Source organism: Grus americana, chromosome 3 (genome assembly GCF_028858705.1).
Source record: "Grus americana isolate bGruAme1 chromosome 3, bGruAme1.mat, whole genome shotgun sequence".
NCBI classification, from domain to species: domain Eukaryota; kingdom Metazoa; phylum Chordata; class Aves; order Gruiformes; family Gruidae; genus Grus; species Grus americana.
In genome coordinates, this window is record NC_072854.1 from 97,329,578 (window position 1) to 97,349,235 (window position 19,658).

A 19,658-nucleotide genomic window follows, 5' to 3' on the forward strand; every position below is an offset into this window, starting at 1 on the left:
CATCTTAAAAATATTAAGAAGGTCTATTTGCTTAGAAAGTCACTCCCTTATTGCTAACACAGATTTATCACCTTCCTAAATCAACCCAGTTGAACTGATATGGTTCATTTCAGATAAGGAATATCTCAAAGCATTTTAAGGCAGTTATAAACAAATGCTTAAGAAAAGCAGCTGATCCTACATGATACGTAATGATATATTTCTATACTGTAACAGGACCAATATAGCTGTAATCAGATGATACGTACTATTCAATCCACAGTATGTTACAGAAAGTTAGGTTTCAGATCACAGATGGCTTGTCAGACTACTTCAGAGAACACAGTACTCCCCCCTACACTTTTTTAGCATGCTCTACTTTTCCATCAGGCTAGAGAAACTTTTTAAGGAAAAGTCTGAAGTCTAATTAAAAAAATTACTATCTCTAGGAACTGGAGAGTGAAGCAAATTTCCATTACCTTTTTTTCTGGCAGCAGTCTCCAGTATCGTTGCCTGGACACATGGAATCTTTTTCAGGTGTCTGCATTGAGGCTATCTGAACTGCTTCACTTGTCATCTAAACAGAGGAGTACTTGGCAAGAAGCAGCCATGTGGCAACTTGCAAGCTTAAATACTCAAAGTTTTATCCAATTAGTACTGTAACTTCAGTTTCACAATAAATCACTTTGACTCACTTTTAATCAATACAGTTTAAGCTCTCTTGATTCGCAATATATATATTTGAAACATCAGCATTGAAATATCTACTGAGTAAAAACTGTTTCAATTTTGCCACTATGCAAGTATCACGATACATGTTGAACTACACCTGCAAAAATTCAAAGGGCAATTTTATCAATAAAAATGTTAAAACTAACATGCAAGATGACCATGCCAGCTTTCAAGAAATCAATATTAGAGAGGGTGCTTCAGGGCATTACAGGCAGTCAATGCAGTAATGATAGGTCTACATAGGTTTGACAGCAAAAAGGATTCCAGGAAGCAAGCATGTTAATAATTCAGCATTCATTTTATGCTATTCATCAGGTCAGACATCAGCTGCAGGCAAATTTGGATAACACAGATTAAGACACCATCTCCAGCTCCACCAAAGGTTACTGCTCCTATACACTGTCGGCTGCAAGACATGCCCTTACTGGACTGAATGGCGATGGGAACATCTTATCACAAAGACGCATTAAAAAATCCTACCTTAATTGTAGCAAGAGGGCAGACACTCTGTCATTTCATTTATAGAGGCAACAAGTCAAGATATTTTAAAACAATTTTTATCTTCCAAAGCTCACATCAAAGTCTTAACATTTTACTACATGTAAAGCTTAACCTGCATGTATTCTATACTAGGTTTAACAAACTGTCTGGATGATGTTATTTTTTTTATGGATACCTAGTTTCAAGACACACAAAGGAATACTCTTAAGTATTCAGGCTTTTGCAGAACAACCCAAAAAACCTGATGAATTTAGCAGTTAAAAAGAAAAGTAGACATTCAGCTTGGGGATTACCCAGATAATTCAGTAAAACGTACTATATAAAAACCAGAACCACACAGTCACAACAAATTAGAAGTAGGTATGTGAATAGAAGACTGCTGATCTGAGCCTTCAAATAGGTGCTGAATTCAGCACGAGTGCCAATTTCAGTAGGTTTCCAACTCCCCAAATCTGAAGAGGTAGCATTAGGCAACGAGCTGCCTACATTAAGAGCTACTTGTACTTTCCAGTCCCCAAAACATCTCCTACACGTCCTTCTGAATGACTCCATGTGAATGTCTCCACCATCTGTTCTATGGCTGGATACCATGGGCTTGTATTCCCGCTCTTACACAAACTACCGTCTCTGCAAGGGATAGCTATGTGCCTCTCCACTCTTCCCAACCACTTTTTCAGTTCCTCCCTTTGACTGCCATGAACATGATGCTAGCCCACTCAACGGGATAGTCCATCAACATCCTCCCCAAGACTGGTCCTACTGGAGGGAATTCCCCTTCGTCTGCTACAGGTTTTAACCCCCTAGTCCTTGTTATATCTTCCACTCTTCCCTGGGAGTGGTGTGGGAATGACACAACAAACATTATTAAACATCCCGTTCAACGGTGCATGGAAGCTGAAGGCAATGGTTTCACTCTACTGAACGATGTTAATGGCTCCCACCACTTGATCAGTGCTCTGACTTGCAGACAGATGACAACTGTCTATGTGATTGAAGCTATGGTTTTATCGAAAGAAATGCAACTACCATTCCTTCCAAAATGCAGCAAACGGGCCCTCTGACTCCCAATTATTTGACTCCCAATTATTTCTTGATATTTTGAAATCAACTGGAAACATCACTCGAGCTATAATACTGTATTCACAGAGAAATTACAACAAGCTCAGCACAGGACCTTAAAAAAGATTTACTAAGACACTGCCAATTTAGTAAGACATTCCATTTTATATCATGCAACTTAGCATATCAGTTTTAGAAGTAGGAACACCTATGCTACCCAAAAGACAGCTTTGCCTACTAAACACTAGTTACAAGTAGCAACCTACTTAACTATTTTAGTTAAGGAACACAGCCATAGCTAGCTTATACGCCTCTGATTAGTGTATTTCCACAGAATTATGCAGAAGTATTTAGTACTTAATATTCATAATATTCTGCAGGAATAGTATAATATGCAAGAAGCCAATAACTCAGTACCATTTTGCAAGCCTCAGCATTCATGCGCTTTGTCATCTCATCATGGACAATTTTGAAAGTCTTACCTTGAATGCAGTACAAAAGTCAAATTTCTTCCAGATCTTTGTCCTTCTGATAAAGATTCACTTTAGAGACTCTTCCTTGTATATTAGGGGTGAATAAAGCAGAAGAGCCTGTGAGTCTGAAAGTAGTAAGATGGAAGAATTGACCAATTTCTCTCCTAGTACAACACAATATTCATTAAAACCCTAAATCTCAAGAACTGCTTAATAGCAACTTCTAGACTGGAACGACTATAATACATGAACCACCGGAAGCAGACAAGTTAGTCGTGAAGTTTCTACTTGTCTAAGGTAATGCAGCAAAAGCTCATGTGAATGCTTTTCACCTGTTAGAGATGGAAGTTTGAAGTGATCTAAGCTACACCATTCAATGGTCATTACTTGCCAAAAAACTCCCACTGTCAATATGTACCACCTTCACAGACATGTAAGCAAATCCATTTCCAAACCAGGGATATGTATAACCACATGACAGAGACAGAGGCTGTGCACTCTTACACGTATGCACGCATGTTTAAGTGCGGAGAGGATGGAAAAGTCTGGCATACTGATGTAATTATCTACAAGAATATATCCAGATCCTGGACTCATAAGAAAAGACTAAAAATTCAAGCTTATTCTAAAGCACAGAAACCATGACAAAAGAAGCTTGGTAGTAGCCACTACAGATTTCTTCAAAAGCAAAAGCAGAAACATACCTGACTATTCACCACAATTACCTTGGTTATGAGGAAAAAAAGTTGCTTTTCTCACCAATGCCTGAGAACAGCTATCACAGTTAAACCCACCATGCCTAGATATACCAGTATATAATTTCCGCAGCATGAATCTGACTAAAGCCTTCTCTGTTCTGGATGTGTCTACATGTAGCATCTAGGGTGACAGATTCTTTTCATAGGCCTGGGCAAAGAGGGAAGCGAACCAATTTCAGAGAAACTGAGATTCAGTTTCCTTTTCCAGTATCTTTCTTCCCCACCACCAGTAACTTCAAACTACAAATTGCTTTGTTTTACCACATGGGTCAGAATAATGGGTGAAGGCAAGTGAGAGACAATACATATTGATCACTATAAAGTTCTAAAGTTTCTTTTTCAACTCTGAGAAAGAATATTTTTCCTTTCTTTCTTAGATGAAATGAGCTTGTTCAATGAATGTACCTTGCTTATTCCATGATTACTCAATAGGTAGATTTCAAGTAACTAATGCTTAATAGCAAAAACAGTCAACAAGAGTAACTGATTACATCCAAGTTATTTTATTTAGGAGCACTAGAAATAAATGCTACTTACACAAAGAATCAAGATTCCAAATAAAACAAAATGTATTGATAAGTTTGGCTACTTGGGTCCCTGCCATGGGTGATTCTTCAAAGAATGATTCAGAGTGGAGGGAACCTAACAAGGTCATCCAGTGCAATTTCCTTCTTAAAGTGCAGTAAATGTTGAACTCTGTGCCAGTTGCTTAGGGCTTTATCCACTCTGTTCTTGAAAACCTCCACAGAGGCTTACAGGTTACCTCCTACAACCTCTTAACAATCATCCTTACTGTAAAAGTTTTTCAACATATATCCACTCATTTAAATTTATGACCACTGTTTCTTGTTTTCCTACTGTGCATCTCAGTAAAGAGACCAGCTCCATCTTCTTGGCATCCATCCTTGTATAGGTGGTTGCTATTGGGTCCCTCCTAAGCATCTCTTCTCCAGAGTAAACAAGGCCACAAAAGCTCTCAGCATGCCCTCACAGATCACATACTCCAGCTCCCTGACCATCGTGGTGGACTTGCCCTGAGTTTATCAACATTGTTCTTGTTGGGGGTAGAGAGAATAGGAGTAAAACTGGACACAGTATTACAGATGCAGTCTGGGAACATCTGGAACTAACACCAACTAAAGGGGAATAAAGCTGTTTTCATCACTACCAGGGCGAACTGCTGACTTGTATTTAGCCTATTGTTCACCAGAACCAGGACCTTCTCAGCAGAGCTACAATCCAACCAGTCTGTCGCACTGCAGGAGGGTTACCGATCCCGGAAGTGGGACTTGGCATGTGCCCTTGTTGAACTTTGTTAAGATTTGTATGGGCACATTCCTCTAGCCTTTCCAAGTACTTTGAGATGGCTGCCCTGCCTTTGAGCCACGCAGCTCTGTCTACCGTATACTTGATGAAGGTGCAGTCCACCTCCTCCTCCAGGTCATTGACAAAGACATTAGAAAGAGTAGGTCACAGCAGACCCTTGAGGAACTCCAGTTGTAACTGCTGTCCAGGCAGAGTATGAACCATCAATCACTCTGAGATGACTCTTCAACCAGTTTTCACATGTCTAGTCATCCTCCCATTCAAACTGTAAATAGGAATATGCTGTGGGACACTGTAAAAAGCCTTGCTAAGGTAAAAGTAAAAAAAAAAAAATCCACTGCTTTCTCCTCAGCTGAAGGCCTAGTCATTTGACAGAAGGCAGTCAGGTTGGTCAAGCATGACTGACCCATTGTAAAACCACACTATTTCCAGTCACCTTTTTCAAGGGCCCCAGAAATGTTTTGTTATAGGTTGAAAAAAAATACTTATGGATAGTGCTATCCAAGTAAAGCAGTATTTAATGTTTTTCTCAAGTGAAAGTTTTCTTTACTATGTAACATAGCAAGGATGCCTGAAACAGTGAACAGGAGCCATCTCTAAGCTTCAACAATCTGCAGAATTCAAATGCTCCAAAGCCTAAATATAAGAACTCTGTGCATAAAAATAAGCAGGTCTCAACAAGTGAACACAGCCATCAAACAATTGAGCTTCTGGCTAACTTTCAAGGTATCTGGCAACAAGACAGTAATAGCAGAGGTTATAAAAGGAAAAACTTGGTGTTCATAACTCTACCTAAAAATTTATTATAGCAACTGGTGGCAGAGAAATGCATGAGAAAGGAGTGGAAAAGAATAGCAAATGGCCAAGAAAACTTAAACATATTTCATTATGCACATTAGAAAGAATTTCTGAAATTCAGATTGCTTACTTCTTTTCAGATTATTTAAATTTCTCCTGGAGTGTATTGAAAGAAAACCCACTTTACTGAGACCTCTGAACTTTAACAAATTCAGGAACTTCCGGACACAAAACCAGTCACTGCCTGACAAACAACCGCAAACTCTAGTCTCTACCAATGATGAGATTACTCACGTTTCACCCAAAATATTTCAGTCCCTTTGCAGTTCCCCAAAACTTATGCTTGAAGCAGGGAGTAGATAAGATACTCTAGTTCCATATTAAGCAGTGAACATTGCCAACACCACATCGGATGAGCAGAGGCAGTCCTCTTATCCCCTAAGGAAATTTGCAAACGTGACAAAAAGCACAGAAAGCAAGCTTGACTTGCTCAGGAGCTTTCTGACAAACTCCTTACCACGACCTTTGCTATGTGAAGTTTTGGTTTCTGCTGTACTCTCATGTGCCTACAGAATAAAGATATTCTTGCCAGCAAGTGCTGATATTTAATTAAACCGGAATGACTGCTGTGAGGGGAGTCATATCAACATCTGTAGCAGCCTATGCATTTGGGGAAAATCCAAAAGAAGAGATGGGCATTTTTAATTTAGTTGTAATAGAGGTTTTAAGATGAACATTTAATTGCATGTTCTTTTACTTTAGGATTGCAACACAGCTGGTGACACTGCTAACACTGTCACAGTTAGGTGACTTCCAGTATGGTCTTCTCTTCATCAGCAGTAACATTCCACGTAAATTTAGGACTTTCACTCACAAGATAGGTCATCAGGTATCCAAACCATCAGTGTTAAAAACCCATGTTAACAACTACACTTTAAAAGAACCTCCTTTGAAACATCTCAGGATGCAGTCTTACAAGAAATTAGGGTAAGCTAAAGCGGTAACTGCTGTAAGCCCATCTCTTGCCAGGTATACTTTCTACTCCAGCTTTTGCATTAGTAGTTGCTCTCATATCCTCATTTAGCAAGCTGATTCAAGAAGTTAAACGGAAAGAATATTAACCTCAGCAATAGATGTCCAACATACACACATCACATAACACTCTCACCACAAGATGAGACGCAGCCAAGTGTCAACACGAGGAGGAAGACGAGCACACGGTGAGAGGCAGAAGACTGAAGAAATATAGCAGCACTAACATACTGAGGTAATTATACGAGAATCTCTTCCTTAATGAAACAGTCAGTATTATGAGTAGGTTCCAGAAACAAATGCTTAAGTGTAGGCAAAGGCCTAACAAGAAGTCTCTTTTCTGAACTGTATCAACATGCAAAGTGGTGAAAAAAACCAAATTATTCTAAGGACCTTTAACTAAAAAGAGAAATATCAGATGCTATCCAACTAGGCAGCATGTAGCAGAAAGCTGTTTGGGTAGAGGGAATGAACTCCCCATAACGAAGAGACAAAAACCAAAGCTATATTGTGTACATTAATGAGCCAGCTTCCAAGATGTTACATCCATTGTTTTTAAACAGCTGCAAAGAAATAACAACAGTGCCTGGCTGACAAAGGAAGCAGATGTATCTAGTGTCCAGCACTCTCACTGAGGTAGCATAAGATTTAATGACTAGAAATCAACACAGAAGAAATTCAGAATTAAAAATTCAGCTTCAACTGAATTGCACGCTAGCTGCTACTTTAACTGTGGTGGGTTCACATTTGTCCACTCTCTAGGGTTTTGAAGGCACTACCCTTTGGCAGTTGAGCCAAACAAGCTTTACTGCTCCCTCTCCCACCCCCCACCTTAGTGGAAAAATTATTCTGGGTCACATTAGCCCACTCTAATTTTCCTTTCTTTCCTTCTCTGAACATGGCAGTTTAGTCCAAGTACATCCTTTCAGTCTCCCAAAGACCTAGGAATCTTTGCTTCCTCAGCGATGGTGATGGGAGTCTACCAATTCTGTGACACCTAGTAATAGATCGTGTCATGCATTAAGTTTTGCTCTATCTGGAGGACTTTTTTTTTTTTAAATAAAGTTTGGGGGCAGGGGGTAGGGGGAGAGAAAAAAAAACACGCTAACTTTTACACAGTTCAGGAAAAAGCACTATAAACTACAGCTTTTCCCAACCCCCCCAACCCTTCTCAAGAAAGGACGCAACAGGAGAAAATGAGCTCAAAGAAACCACACATCAACAAAAATGAGAGAGAATGAAAACTAATATAAAGAAGCTCCTCCCCATCTTACCCAGCAATACAGATATCAGTGGTCAACTTATACTTGTTGGTTTTTAACCATGCCGAAGAGTCATGATACCTCTGAAAGGCAAAGAATTCCAGTAGGCCCGCGGCAGACAGCAGAACTTGGTAATAAAAGGTTGCAAATCTGCTGATAAAAATCTTTCACATGATGAACAGACGAATGAACAGAACACAGAACCCTGTGATAAGAGAATAAGGAAGATTACTCCTCCATGAATAATGTGCTCTGCCTACTCAAGTATTCTCTGGATTAGCTTAAGTTCTCAGAGAATTTATGACTTCTGTTCTTTAGAAAGCATTGTAGTTTTCTTCTTCACTAAGAACACTACTTTTTGTTTCCTCTCCTGCCTCATTTCAGTTTCTTTCCTGTGGTAACACTACCAGACTTTGACCCAAGGAGAGGATAAACACTAAGTGGAAAGAATCAAGAGTTCTGAAATTGGAACAAAATAAACCGTGCAGAAGAAAGTTCTCTCACAGGTAGTTCAGGTTCACACATTCTTTTTGTACCAGTGATAGCTTAAGATGATTACTAAAAAGAAAATAAATACAGAAGATGAAGATGGAGATTCCAATACAACATTCTAGGACCATTACTTACTTTAGAAAGGCTTCAAGCACAAATCTGACAATTCATGACAGAGTTAAGCTGTCATGTCTCCCTTGTGTGCAAGAGCTTCTGTTTTAATCAGTGCTTCAATAAACAAACAAAACTTATGGAGAGAAAGACAATATGGAGATGTCATATTAAGATGTTCTCCACATTAGCTTTGTATTCTTTGTGAAGCTGACAACATAACCAAGTTTCAAGTCTGCTCAAACCATAAGATATGTTTCAAAAAAATGAGCTACTTCAGTTATGGAATTGCTACCCAAATTTTTGTTTACATAAAACACATTTGAATCTGGTAACTCTGAACAACAGAAAACAGCAAAAAAAAGATCACTTCAAGTAGTAACTGACCAGTACTTTTCCTACATGGAACCCTACTTTCCCTCTGTAAAGATTCAGAAATATGAAAAATTTTAGATTAAAAATAGCATGGTCATTAAATATATCTGAGAATATATTTTCAAGGAAAATATTTTCCAAATACAAATTAATAAAGGGTTTAAAAAAGAAAATACAGTTTCAGAATACTTTCCCCAGCGACATTTTTCTGACCATGTTAAATTCTATTCCCTGCCATTGGCAACAGCAGTGCACAAGCTCATTTCAAGAATCCTGAACTGTACTTGAATTTTACTTCTTCCCCTCTGATTCCGTACGTCCCATTTTGCTTAATGTTAAAAAAAAAAATCATCAGAAATTGTTTTGACAGTCTGTAATCTTATCCCCTTCCCTCCAAAAGTCAGATATTCTAAGTTGACAGCATTCCTTGTTTTCTTTAAATTCAAACAATACCGCAACAATAGTCAAAACCACATAGTAAGCTGTTAGGGTTAACAACAGCTACCACTTTGAGTTTACTAAATATTTTAGAGAAGTTCTTCTCTGGCCTAGAGTTGCTTGTGTTTGGTGCATTCTGGTTAAAAAAGTGAGAATTCATCCTATTGGATTTAATGTTACAAGCTAGATATTGATTTTCAGCAGCTATTAACCTCCATCACTCTTGCACTCAAATATAGTAATAAAACATATAGAAGCATGGACATAGTTCAGCATAAGGCAAACGAAAGGGGAAATAGAAGTGAAATAAATTCTGTTGTTTACTATGATATCAAAGTAGGATACAAGCCACCAATGTCACTATGGCAGAGTCCTAAGAATGCTTTTCTTCCACATCACACGCAAGCCTAATTATTACTTCAATTTTAAAACATAGGAATGTTAAACTATAGCTTTTACCATTTATAAAAAAAAAAAACATATGAGCTCTTACAGCCTGCCTGCAGACGAGACTGCACAGCTATTTGATTCTAGCAAACATTGCGAAGCATTCTCTTTCCAACATAATCATCCACAAAGATGATATGCTTGTCTTTCCCTCGATCCCACAAATTACTATTAAAAGAGAAAGTCACCTTAAACTGTTTCCAGTTTCTTTACATCATAAAGATGCACAGAATCTAAAGGAGGGTTGGTTGGAAAACCTCCCACAAAACAAGTAATTGCTATTATTAAAGCACCTTTTCAATAACTGAATGCCTATGAACTTCTACATTATCTTTTAAACAGCAGTTTAACTGTGGTACACTTATGGAGGAATTACAGAACAGGCTTCACACACCTTTCTTCCCCCAGCTCTAGCTATTGTCTTCACAAGATTGTTTTCATTTTGCTTATATATAAACCCCATACTATTTGAAGTTTTATGCACAACCTTCTACTAGTTTAGAAAAAGTCTCCTCAGAGTAACATAATCAGCCACAACCTAGACTTTGGATTATTCCAATAAATTCATCCACTAGCCTAAGCAATCAGTAAGGAAAAGAGCAGGAAATAACAAATCCAGACCAAGTATTAGATATTTTAATATTATCATTAGTAGTACAGTAGCATTTTTCATACTTATACCCCATAAAAGAACATTAAAAAAAGACATCTCCGATAAAAGAAAAAGTGAAAAAAAATCCCGTGCTGTAATATGTCTCCTGGAAAAGTGGTACAGATGCAGAAAACATGACAAGCTAACAAATGGATAAATATCACATCTGAGGAATCAGTTGGATACACCTATAGGTAGCAGTCCCACAATTACTGGATAACACTCACTACAGATGCCTGTAAATCCCACCTGTAATTAGACATTGTTAATAACCTCCTTAGACGCGTCACTTCAGTTCTTATCGAGGACATCCAAAGTGAGGCATTCATGAGTCTTAACAGACTGTATCGTTACAGAGCACTGGGGCTCTACTGAGATAGTGGAGCTGCTTTGCCTTCTGAGATATAGGACTGATCACTACCTAGGGGAGTCAGACTACCTGTTACGTCTGGATTCAAGTTTTACAACAGCTGAAATAAGAAAAGCACTTCATGTTTGTCTTGAATATGCACACTAAAGAGCACCCTTTTCCTGAAAAATCAGCTATAAACAATTTTTCTTAAATGCCCCACAGAGAATCAAACTCAATGTCAGCCAGTAGAAACCAATGCCTCCAACCAGTACCATATCTGAAGTGAGGTCTTCTGCACAAACTGGTATGCAGAGTATCTTTTGACCAGGATGAGATTTTCTTGTTCGAAACTACAACAAATAAAACAAGTATTTTATTCCTACACTAGGGAAATGGAGAGCAGGAGCAGAAAGGACACAGAAAGAAACTGAGTAACATCTGTGCTAGATTCACCTTTCATACCTTTGCAGAAGCTCTCTGAAGTCAGTGCTTTGAGCACAGGCCCGCTTAAAATAGAAGCAAAAGGAACAATTTCTTTAGCTTTATGCACTGAAGACAGAACTCTCAGAACTCAAGTCTGCAGTACCACATCACTTCAGTACAGTACTTCTCATCTGAAGTTTCAAAGCACTTTAGAGTTTCAGCAGCTTTTCAAGGTCACGAGGGTGATCACAAACACAAGTCCCTGCCCCCTCCAATTCCTAATTCACCACCCTCAAAATCCAGTCTAGCTGTACTCCAGAGGCTTCAATGCATCATTCATTTTCAAATCCTTCATTCATGGTCCAGAATTACCATACGTGGTACCAGCATGTAGTACAGTGTGTATTACAAAAGGCTGTAATACACATCAAAGGCAACTTTAGAGCTGTCTACATTTATTTGAGGGTAGTTTAAGCAGCATATTGGATACCCTCAAGAATTTTACCTGTACTATGGAGAAGAGATTTTAGCATCCATTAAGAAGTTGCCATTAAGAACATAATTCCCTATTTCCTACTTCTAGATGGCCAGGCAGGTGGTGGAAATACTATTTAAAATTTCTTCCAGAAGAGTTAAATGTGGTAAATACAAAAAGACAGTAGAACAAGAGATACCATTACTGGCAATAAATAGAATACAACCTTAGGAAACCAAGCTACAGTGTGCGCCATTCTACCCCTCAAGTTTTATTGAAACTGGCCACAATTGAGAAGTTAACAGCAGTAAATATTTCAGAGATAATCAGATCCTATGAGTTTTGTGGAAATAAAGAGTTAGATCAAGGAGAGACATCCAAACTAGTGCCCCTTGAGGACAAATGCAGCTGGAGCTCAGCTATGTTACTAAAACCACTTTCCCATACAGGACAGATAATACCCCAAACACATGAAAATACTTTCAGAGCTCACAATACAGTACACCCAGAAAAATCCAACCACAAGACACAAAGCCACAGGAAGTCAGGCTTCATAACCTGTGCTCACACAGCTAGTTTCATTCTCAATTAACTGAAGTAAAACCATGAAAGAACTACTTTCCAGAATTTATTGTAGTTCTAACACCAGTCATTTTCACACAATTTCAAAACCAGGCACAATAATTTGGGAACAGAGATTCCATTACCAAAGACAAACAAACAATCCTTACTCAAAGAGCAGCAGGACAATTTCTGCAATCCTGACAACTGCACTTAGGGGGCAGAAGGCAGAATCCAGCCCCCTGCATAGCTCAACACCCTCTGCAAAGCTCCAAGGTGCCTTTTAGAGACCCAGTTGGTACACCTCCATTAGCACTTTATTTTAGATCAGGAATGCATTTTTGAAGTAAATCTGAGTCACCTCACTTGCTGTGCTTTGGTTCACATCTCAGAGAAGTTTCTGGACATCCCTCAGATTAACCTAAACTCTGGGAAACACCTAATACCCAGTAATGTTTGGAGTATACTTGGTCCACAGAACCAGCCTACAACTAGTCTAAATTAAAACCTCATGAAGTAAACACGCTGTGGACACTGGGTCTGCCTAACTCATTGCTACACTCTACAATCTTCTTCAATTGCAGCACACTGCTTGCTAATGTAAATACAATCAATGTGGCAGATACTGTCCATTCATTTAAGAGAGCCTCAAGCAGCAGTAACTAAACCCACAGACTTAAGCTGCCAGTGCACACCTCATTAGCCCTAAAGAGGAGGGCTGCACTATGAATTTGAGTGTTCCTTTTCCCGGAGTAACTACAGCAAGCAGCATCTCACCGCTCATCCACTTTTGCTTCCACCCCTTTACAGTTCAGAGTATCAAAAGCTAGTGGGATACATCTAGGAAAGTTCTCTGAATAAAGTTAAAAAAACCAAACCAACAAAACCAAGATCTACACACTTCACGCAGCACCTACATCTACTGTTTTATAAAACTTTTTAAACAACACAGAAAACACAAACCAATAAGCCACATCAGTGGCTCCACTGTAGCTGGTAACAGGAAAGGAAGAACAGCATGTGCTCAGTAATGCTTTATATTACTTGCACATCAGCTTAACCAACAAAGCTGCCCAGATAAGAGGTATTTTTGTTTTTGAATAAGCTGACCAACACAATATTCATTGTTTCAGTTTTCCACTTGAATCAAAACATCAGTTCTTTACAAATAGTTCCATCATTTGAGATTCGTTCTCTCTAGTCACCAATTTTTCTTCCGCTACACAAAACTTTAAATACGATATCATGAGTTTTGAACGAATAATACCTGGCTTTAGCAGGACAGACGAGCTGGTGAGAACAGGCCAGAGCAGCATTGTATGAATAAATTACAATAAAGTGTTACTTTCTCTACTCAACAAATCATCTTACTTCCTTACCTCCTTGATAAAACCAATTAATTCATATACTAACAACACAGAAACATGTTTGCTCTACATTCAGTAAATGTCAACTTCCTATACTGGGATGCAGACACAGAAGTAGGATTACTGAAGACAACATTTTCAGTTAACGTGCTAATCCCCTGAAAACTGTGAAGACAGACAGATGCTTTCCTTTGTGACTTAACTGGAAGTTTGTGATCACTGACTTGTCATTACCATACACACTAAAGAGCCATCTTAAGCTCTCCAGTACCTAGTCTGAAACATCCTTAAGCAATGTTCTCCTGAGCTGAATTCCTGTTAAAACTTGTGAAAATAGACTTAAGCACCTAGTTGTACTATTTATTTGAAAGAAAACACAATGAAAAGTTTATTTCCCAACAAAGATGCAGAGAACCTACACCATGAGATAGTAATGTAGCAACATCATAAAATGATGCACTGAAGTAATGTTAATGTGAAACTAATGGTGCATGGGGAAAGAAAGTTGTGGGTGACTTATTTTTCCTCACAGAACAATACCTGGGCCTGAATAATTTCCTCTGAAATCATAAGAAAGGCTGTTGTCCACTGAGATATGGAGTTTTCCCTCCTATCATCTCCTACATTAAAACGTCTTTGTGCCTCATCTCCCAATGTACATTTTCCTAGGATACAGAAGACATTTAAACTACGCTCATTGCCAAACCTTATGTTTCATCATGCCAATAATGTCTCAAGAACTTGAGATGAGTGGTTCAGCTCCTCTCAAGGAACTCAGATGATCTATACCAGCTCAGTTATTTCTTAGTATCTCATGTAGAGCTTTTCAGATCAGTTTTCTTTTGGAGTGACACTCATTAATTCTTCAGATTTTCTATTTGGCTTTAGCACGTGATACAGATATAAATCTTACACAGCTTTATTTGCCAAATTTTAAGCAGTTTGACCGAAGTTTCCCATGCTAGATAACTGCCCAAGACTAAAAGATATCAGCCAAATAGTTGAGAAGTTTGCAAGGTTGTCTGTTAAAGAAAAACAGTTTTGATGATCTTTTTGGAAACTAAATATCCTTATTCTTGCATCAGGGACCCATCTTTCATTGTCTATGCAAATAGCTTCTCTTTTCTGGACTTTTATAGTCCAATGTTATTTGATTTTGGGTGGCTTTTTTTTTTTTAAGAACCTGCAATAACTTGTCCAGATTTTGAAATTAAATTCCCTGAAGATTACATGCATACTGGATGTGCTGAAGACCAGGGCTAAACCAGACCTCTCTTGAAGTTCCATAAAACATTTATCCTGCATTCACACTGCTAACAGACAGTGAGAAGGAAGAAGCCACTGTTCACATCCTGTTACAGTAATTGCTCTCCACAATCCACACATGGAGTCTAGAGCTTGGATTCTTTCACCAAGGCCTTCCCATTCACTTGGAGGAGACTCTGCCTGCACAAACCAATGGTTGGTTAGCTATCTTCTGGTGCTGACTGGAAAAAAACAGCTATTTACCACTCGCTAAGCTACAACAGTAGGCCTACATGGTAGATATAAACGTTCCTACTGGACTGATGATCCAAGATATTACCAAATGATCAATTTCAATTTTCACATTTTTTTGGGGGAAAAACACCAACAAAACAAACCCAAGAAAAACCACACCACCACCTCACACACCCCCTCTCCCCAGGAACATTATGGTAGCATTTAGCTAGGTGTGCTGCAGTTTGCTTCATTCAAGAAGAACAGTACTCTCTAAATGCTGCTCTACACACAATCCCCATCCCTTTCTGCAGTCTAAATAAAACCTGTTCAAAGAGTGATATTGATAATACAAATACTTCAGACACAGATTTTTACTTTCAATATTAAGAGTGGATTTTTACTGCCTTTTCACTTTTATAATATGGAGGGAACACATCCATGTAAGAAATACTCACTACTCTCAATTGCCCACTGAAAACAATAGTTTTTAACACTGAGCATCTTAAAAGGCTATGTTCAACACAGATTTCACAAGCTTTAATTTCAATTGTGATGGGTTTATATTTCTGCAAGACAGGGTCTCAAGTTTAGTAAGTCAGAAGCACACATTAGTGATCACCATTGGAAAAGTTTAAGCAAACAATGAGAATTCCAGACCAGAGACAAGGGAACTAGATTATCCAGGATAACTACTGTGAGACTACTCTCTTCTTTCTCTAGTTACCTCCTCACTAACTGACCTCACAGCTACCACAATAAAAGAAAAATGGGTGCTACGCACTTTCTATACAGCCATCTCCATAATACATTAATTCCATTTCCCTCATCTTGATGTTACGTGCCTTAATTAAACCACATATCCTACATAGCAGCCTCCTCTAAATATCTGTGCAGAAGAGATAGGGGGCTGTGTGAACAAATAATACATACTGTCAGAATATGGGATACACACATGCAATTTTTTCTCATTTCCATCTGAGCCAAACAGCTTTCTATTCTAAACCGATCATCTTTTCACAGGTCTCTGAGTCTCGAATGTTTATGCACTAACCCTCTTTCAAACACAAGCATATGCCCAGTACAAAAGACTTCATACCTTCTGGACACATGCACTCAGTTAAAGTGTAAAGGTATATATAAAGCATATAATACATGTATATAATAGACACATTCGAGCCCCTGAGCCCACATACACATGGGGCTTGTCTACACAACATTAAGTGGTTTTAGTTAGCTGCTGACCTGTCAACACCATTATGAGTGCTAGTTTCAGCAAAAGTTGACCCTTAAAGTTAATGGACAATTTACCTAGTGAAACAAACAGAACAAAATAAACAAAAAACCCTTGGCTATTCTGTAGCCTCCCTTAATCTCATAATATTCATAACAGTCACAAATTGCCTCATCTTCTTTCACTTTTTTAATTTCCACTGGCTGTCAGAACTATAAAATACTTCTCTCCATACCGAGAGGAGCAAAGAATCCCTGCAGCCTCCCACCTGCTCAGGACATACCTGGGACACCAGACCCAGTTCATCATCCTTCCACCCCCACCATTTCAACTTTTCATAGCCTCAGCCAAAAATGTCTGCCTCCTCTCTCCATACACAAACTAGAGTTCCCACTAACTCAGCAATACGAAAACTCCAGTTTCCCTTTTGCACAAATACCATTCCCCTGATACACACATATATACATAGCCTAACATAATCTTCACTCTGTATAGGCATAATCCCCACAAACTCATCCTATCCCCCCTTTTCAAACGTACACAAACCTTTCAAAGACTCCGTCGTTCATTTTTACTTCTAAATATCCACCCAAGTTCCCTCACTTGCTTGTAATCTGTGGTAATCCCTGGAAGTTTACCCACAATAAAAGTGCATTGATGCCCTTATAGACAGAAATTTACGCTGCCTGACACGTGCCACAAATATAGATACCCACAATTCTACAACTCCCCAGGTCATGCACAGACTTTTCTCCAAACAACACTATCATGACCTCAACGCATGGCATTTGCTACATGTTTTCCAATTTGTATCCCATGGCTCAAACAACAAATATCCAGCCTTTAAAGTTCATCACAGGGGAGACACCAATTCACAGCTCCCCTGGCGTTCCCAGGACACAGACCACACTGTTTGGTGCCCCAGCCCATCTCAACGCACAACAAACAGGTCTCAGGCAGCTGGTGACAGCCAGGCATCTCTCTCAACTCTCAGTGTGAGCACCAGACAAACCAACTTACACACAGGAAGAACATGCATGCCTTTCTGTCCACATACCATCTCATATTACACACGAAGGTCTCGCACATTAAGTCTAACCACACTGGCCACCAAAGAAAACAAGTTCAGAACCTTGTAGCAACCTGTTAATACTGTGCCTGTAAGTTCCACATAGGCTTATCACCCAAAGCCTCCCTCCTCCACAATACTTAGAAGCCAGCCAACTTATCACCTTACTTCTCACAACACACACAAGATTGTTTACCTATCACTCCTAAATTCATATGCCTTCACATACCACAATTCCTAAACACCCAGCATCTGCATCCCCATGGTACAAACATACCCCTCAACCTATCACAGCACACAACACACATACAGATTTTTCCAGCTGCCTCCAGTCCATCAAAATTACTTCCTCACTTCGACTAGCTACAAATTATAGTAAAAATACATCCACGTTTATAGCCACTGAGTTCGCAGAGTCAGCAAGCTTCAACCTACAAGACAACAGAACAGCCTTCAACTTCTTTCCCCTTCCACGCTAAAGGCGCCCAGGCACTGCCCATCCGCCTGTGACTTCACCCCCTCCGCACACCACCGGCTCGTCACAAGCGCCCGGGCCTAACGACAGCTTCTGCCTCCAACAGCAGGGCCTTACCCGCAGCTCGCCGCCTCGCACCACCCCACCCCGTCGGTAAACACCGGGCCCCGCCGGCCCCCGGCCCGCCACTCCCCCGGCCCCAGCCAATGCACGTGCACAGCCCCGGCCCGCCGGCCGCCCCCTAACCCGGCTCCGCACGCCGCTACCGGCACGCCAGCCACCTTCGGACCATTCCCCAACCTGCACGGAGCGCTGCCCACACGGCACCCGGTCCGCCGGCTCCCTCACCCCACACGCAGCGACCGGCGTGCGGGGCCTGGGCCGCCGGCGCCCCTGCCGCCGCCCCGGCCCGCCCTACCGTGGCGCACAGAGGGCGGGCCCACCGGCCTCCGTCCCCGGCTACACCGGGGGGCTTGGCTTCCCCGCCACTTCCTCGCCGTCCCTCCTCCGTGCGCCTGCCCCGGCAGCCCCAGCTCCCTCACCGTGTCAGTGCGGCCCCCGGCCCTCTTTTTCTCCCCGCGGCGGGAAGAGGCGGAGGCCGGGCCTACACGGCGCCTGCCCGCTCCCCGGGGACGCACACGCAGCAGGCCTTGCCCGCCGCCCCTCCGGCCCCACGGAGCAGGCCGGGCGCTACCAGCCCCCGCTTCCCACGGCAAGCGCGCAGGCCCTGCCGCTCGGTAACGCGCGGTCAGGCCTGGGCCAGCCTCTCGGCCCCTTCCCCCTCTCTGCCCGCCTCGGCCCAGCCCAGCGCGGACACGACCCGTTCGCCCGTGCCCCACGGCCAGCCCTGACCCCTCTACCTGTCGGCGAACGAGCACCGGCGTCCCCCGGCGTCCGGGCCCCAGGCGGCCCGGCAGGGCCCGGCCCGGGTGTAGGGAAGCCTGGCTCAGCCTCAGGCGCGGGCCGCCCCGCTCTGGCCGCCGCCGGCCGCAGTCGCCGCCCGCTCGCGCACTCCGAGCGCCGCCAGCAGCGCGGACATGTTGGGAGCCCCTGTCCCAAAGGCCGCCGCTAGGCCCGCCCTCCCCACCGCCCACGTCAGAGCGCTCCGGGAAGGGCGGGCGGGGCACGGCCCCCGGCCACACCCCCACCACCCTGCGGCCGTTCCCGGCCGGACCGCCCTGCGTCCTTCCCAGCCGACTGGCTGCCGCTACCGTCGCTCACCCCGTCCCGCCCCCTCCCAATGGCCATTGGCCTTCCGCCCTGCCGGCTCTACCCTCCCTCGGTGTCATTGGTCGATCCGTTCGCCGCTCACCCACCAGACCCGCCCAAAAGCTTTCCCCTGATTGGACATTTCCCCTCTGCTTTGGTAACTATTGGCTGCGGCTCTTGTCAGTCAAGGTGCTAGCGCGCGGACTCTTGTCTTTCTCCGCACTTTTTTTTAATCCGGCCTCGTAGCCAGGGCAGGACTGACGGAAGCGGCTGTCAGCGAGCGCCCTTGCCCCTCCCAGCCTCCCTCCCCCCGCCACATCCTTTCCCTCCCGGCGCGGTTTGCCTGCAGGCCATTGGCTCTCAGCGCCGCCAGTCCCGCAGCCTCTCTCGCCCTGGCCGCCGCTTCGCGAAATGGGCGTGAATCGGGCGGTGGGTGCCTTCTCCTGATTGGCCGTCGACCCTGCCAATAAAGCGGGACCGGCGGGCGTGGGGGAAGGGCCGGCGGGCCCCGGCGGAGCAGCAGAGCGCGTCCCGACCCGCGCGCCGCTCCGCACGGCGATTGGTCGCTGGGCGGGCGAG

General features: G+C 42.2%; 1 protein-coding gene across 4 annotated transcripts in view; it reads right to left on the reverse strand.

Annotated features, from left to right (window-relative positions):
* PPM1B (protein phosphatase, Mg2+/Mn2+ dependent 1B) overlaps positions 1-19,062 on the reverse strand; it is a 63,807-nt gene extending 44,745 nt beyond the window's left edge. Inside the window, exons 1-3 of one of the 4 annotated variants that reach the window (XM_054820759.1) lie at positions 18,731-19,062; positions 2,754-2,869; positions 459-556 (exon numbers count right to left, since the gene is read on the reverse strand). The gene's annotated coding sequence lies outside the window, so the exon portion shown is untranslated. The remainder of the gene's footprint in view (positions 1-458; positions 557-2,753; positions 2,870-18,730) is intronic. The other 3 variants (XM_054820758.1, XM_054820760.1, XM_054820761.1) reach the window with 3 other exon arrangements.
* Between the last annotated feature and the right edge of the window lie 596 nt (positions 19,063-19,658).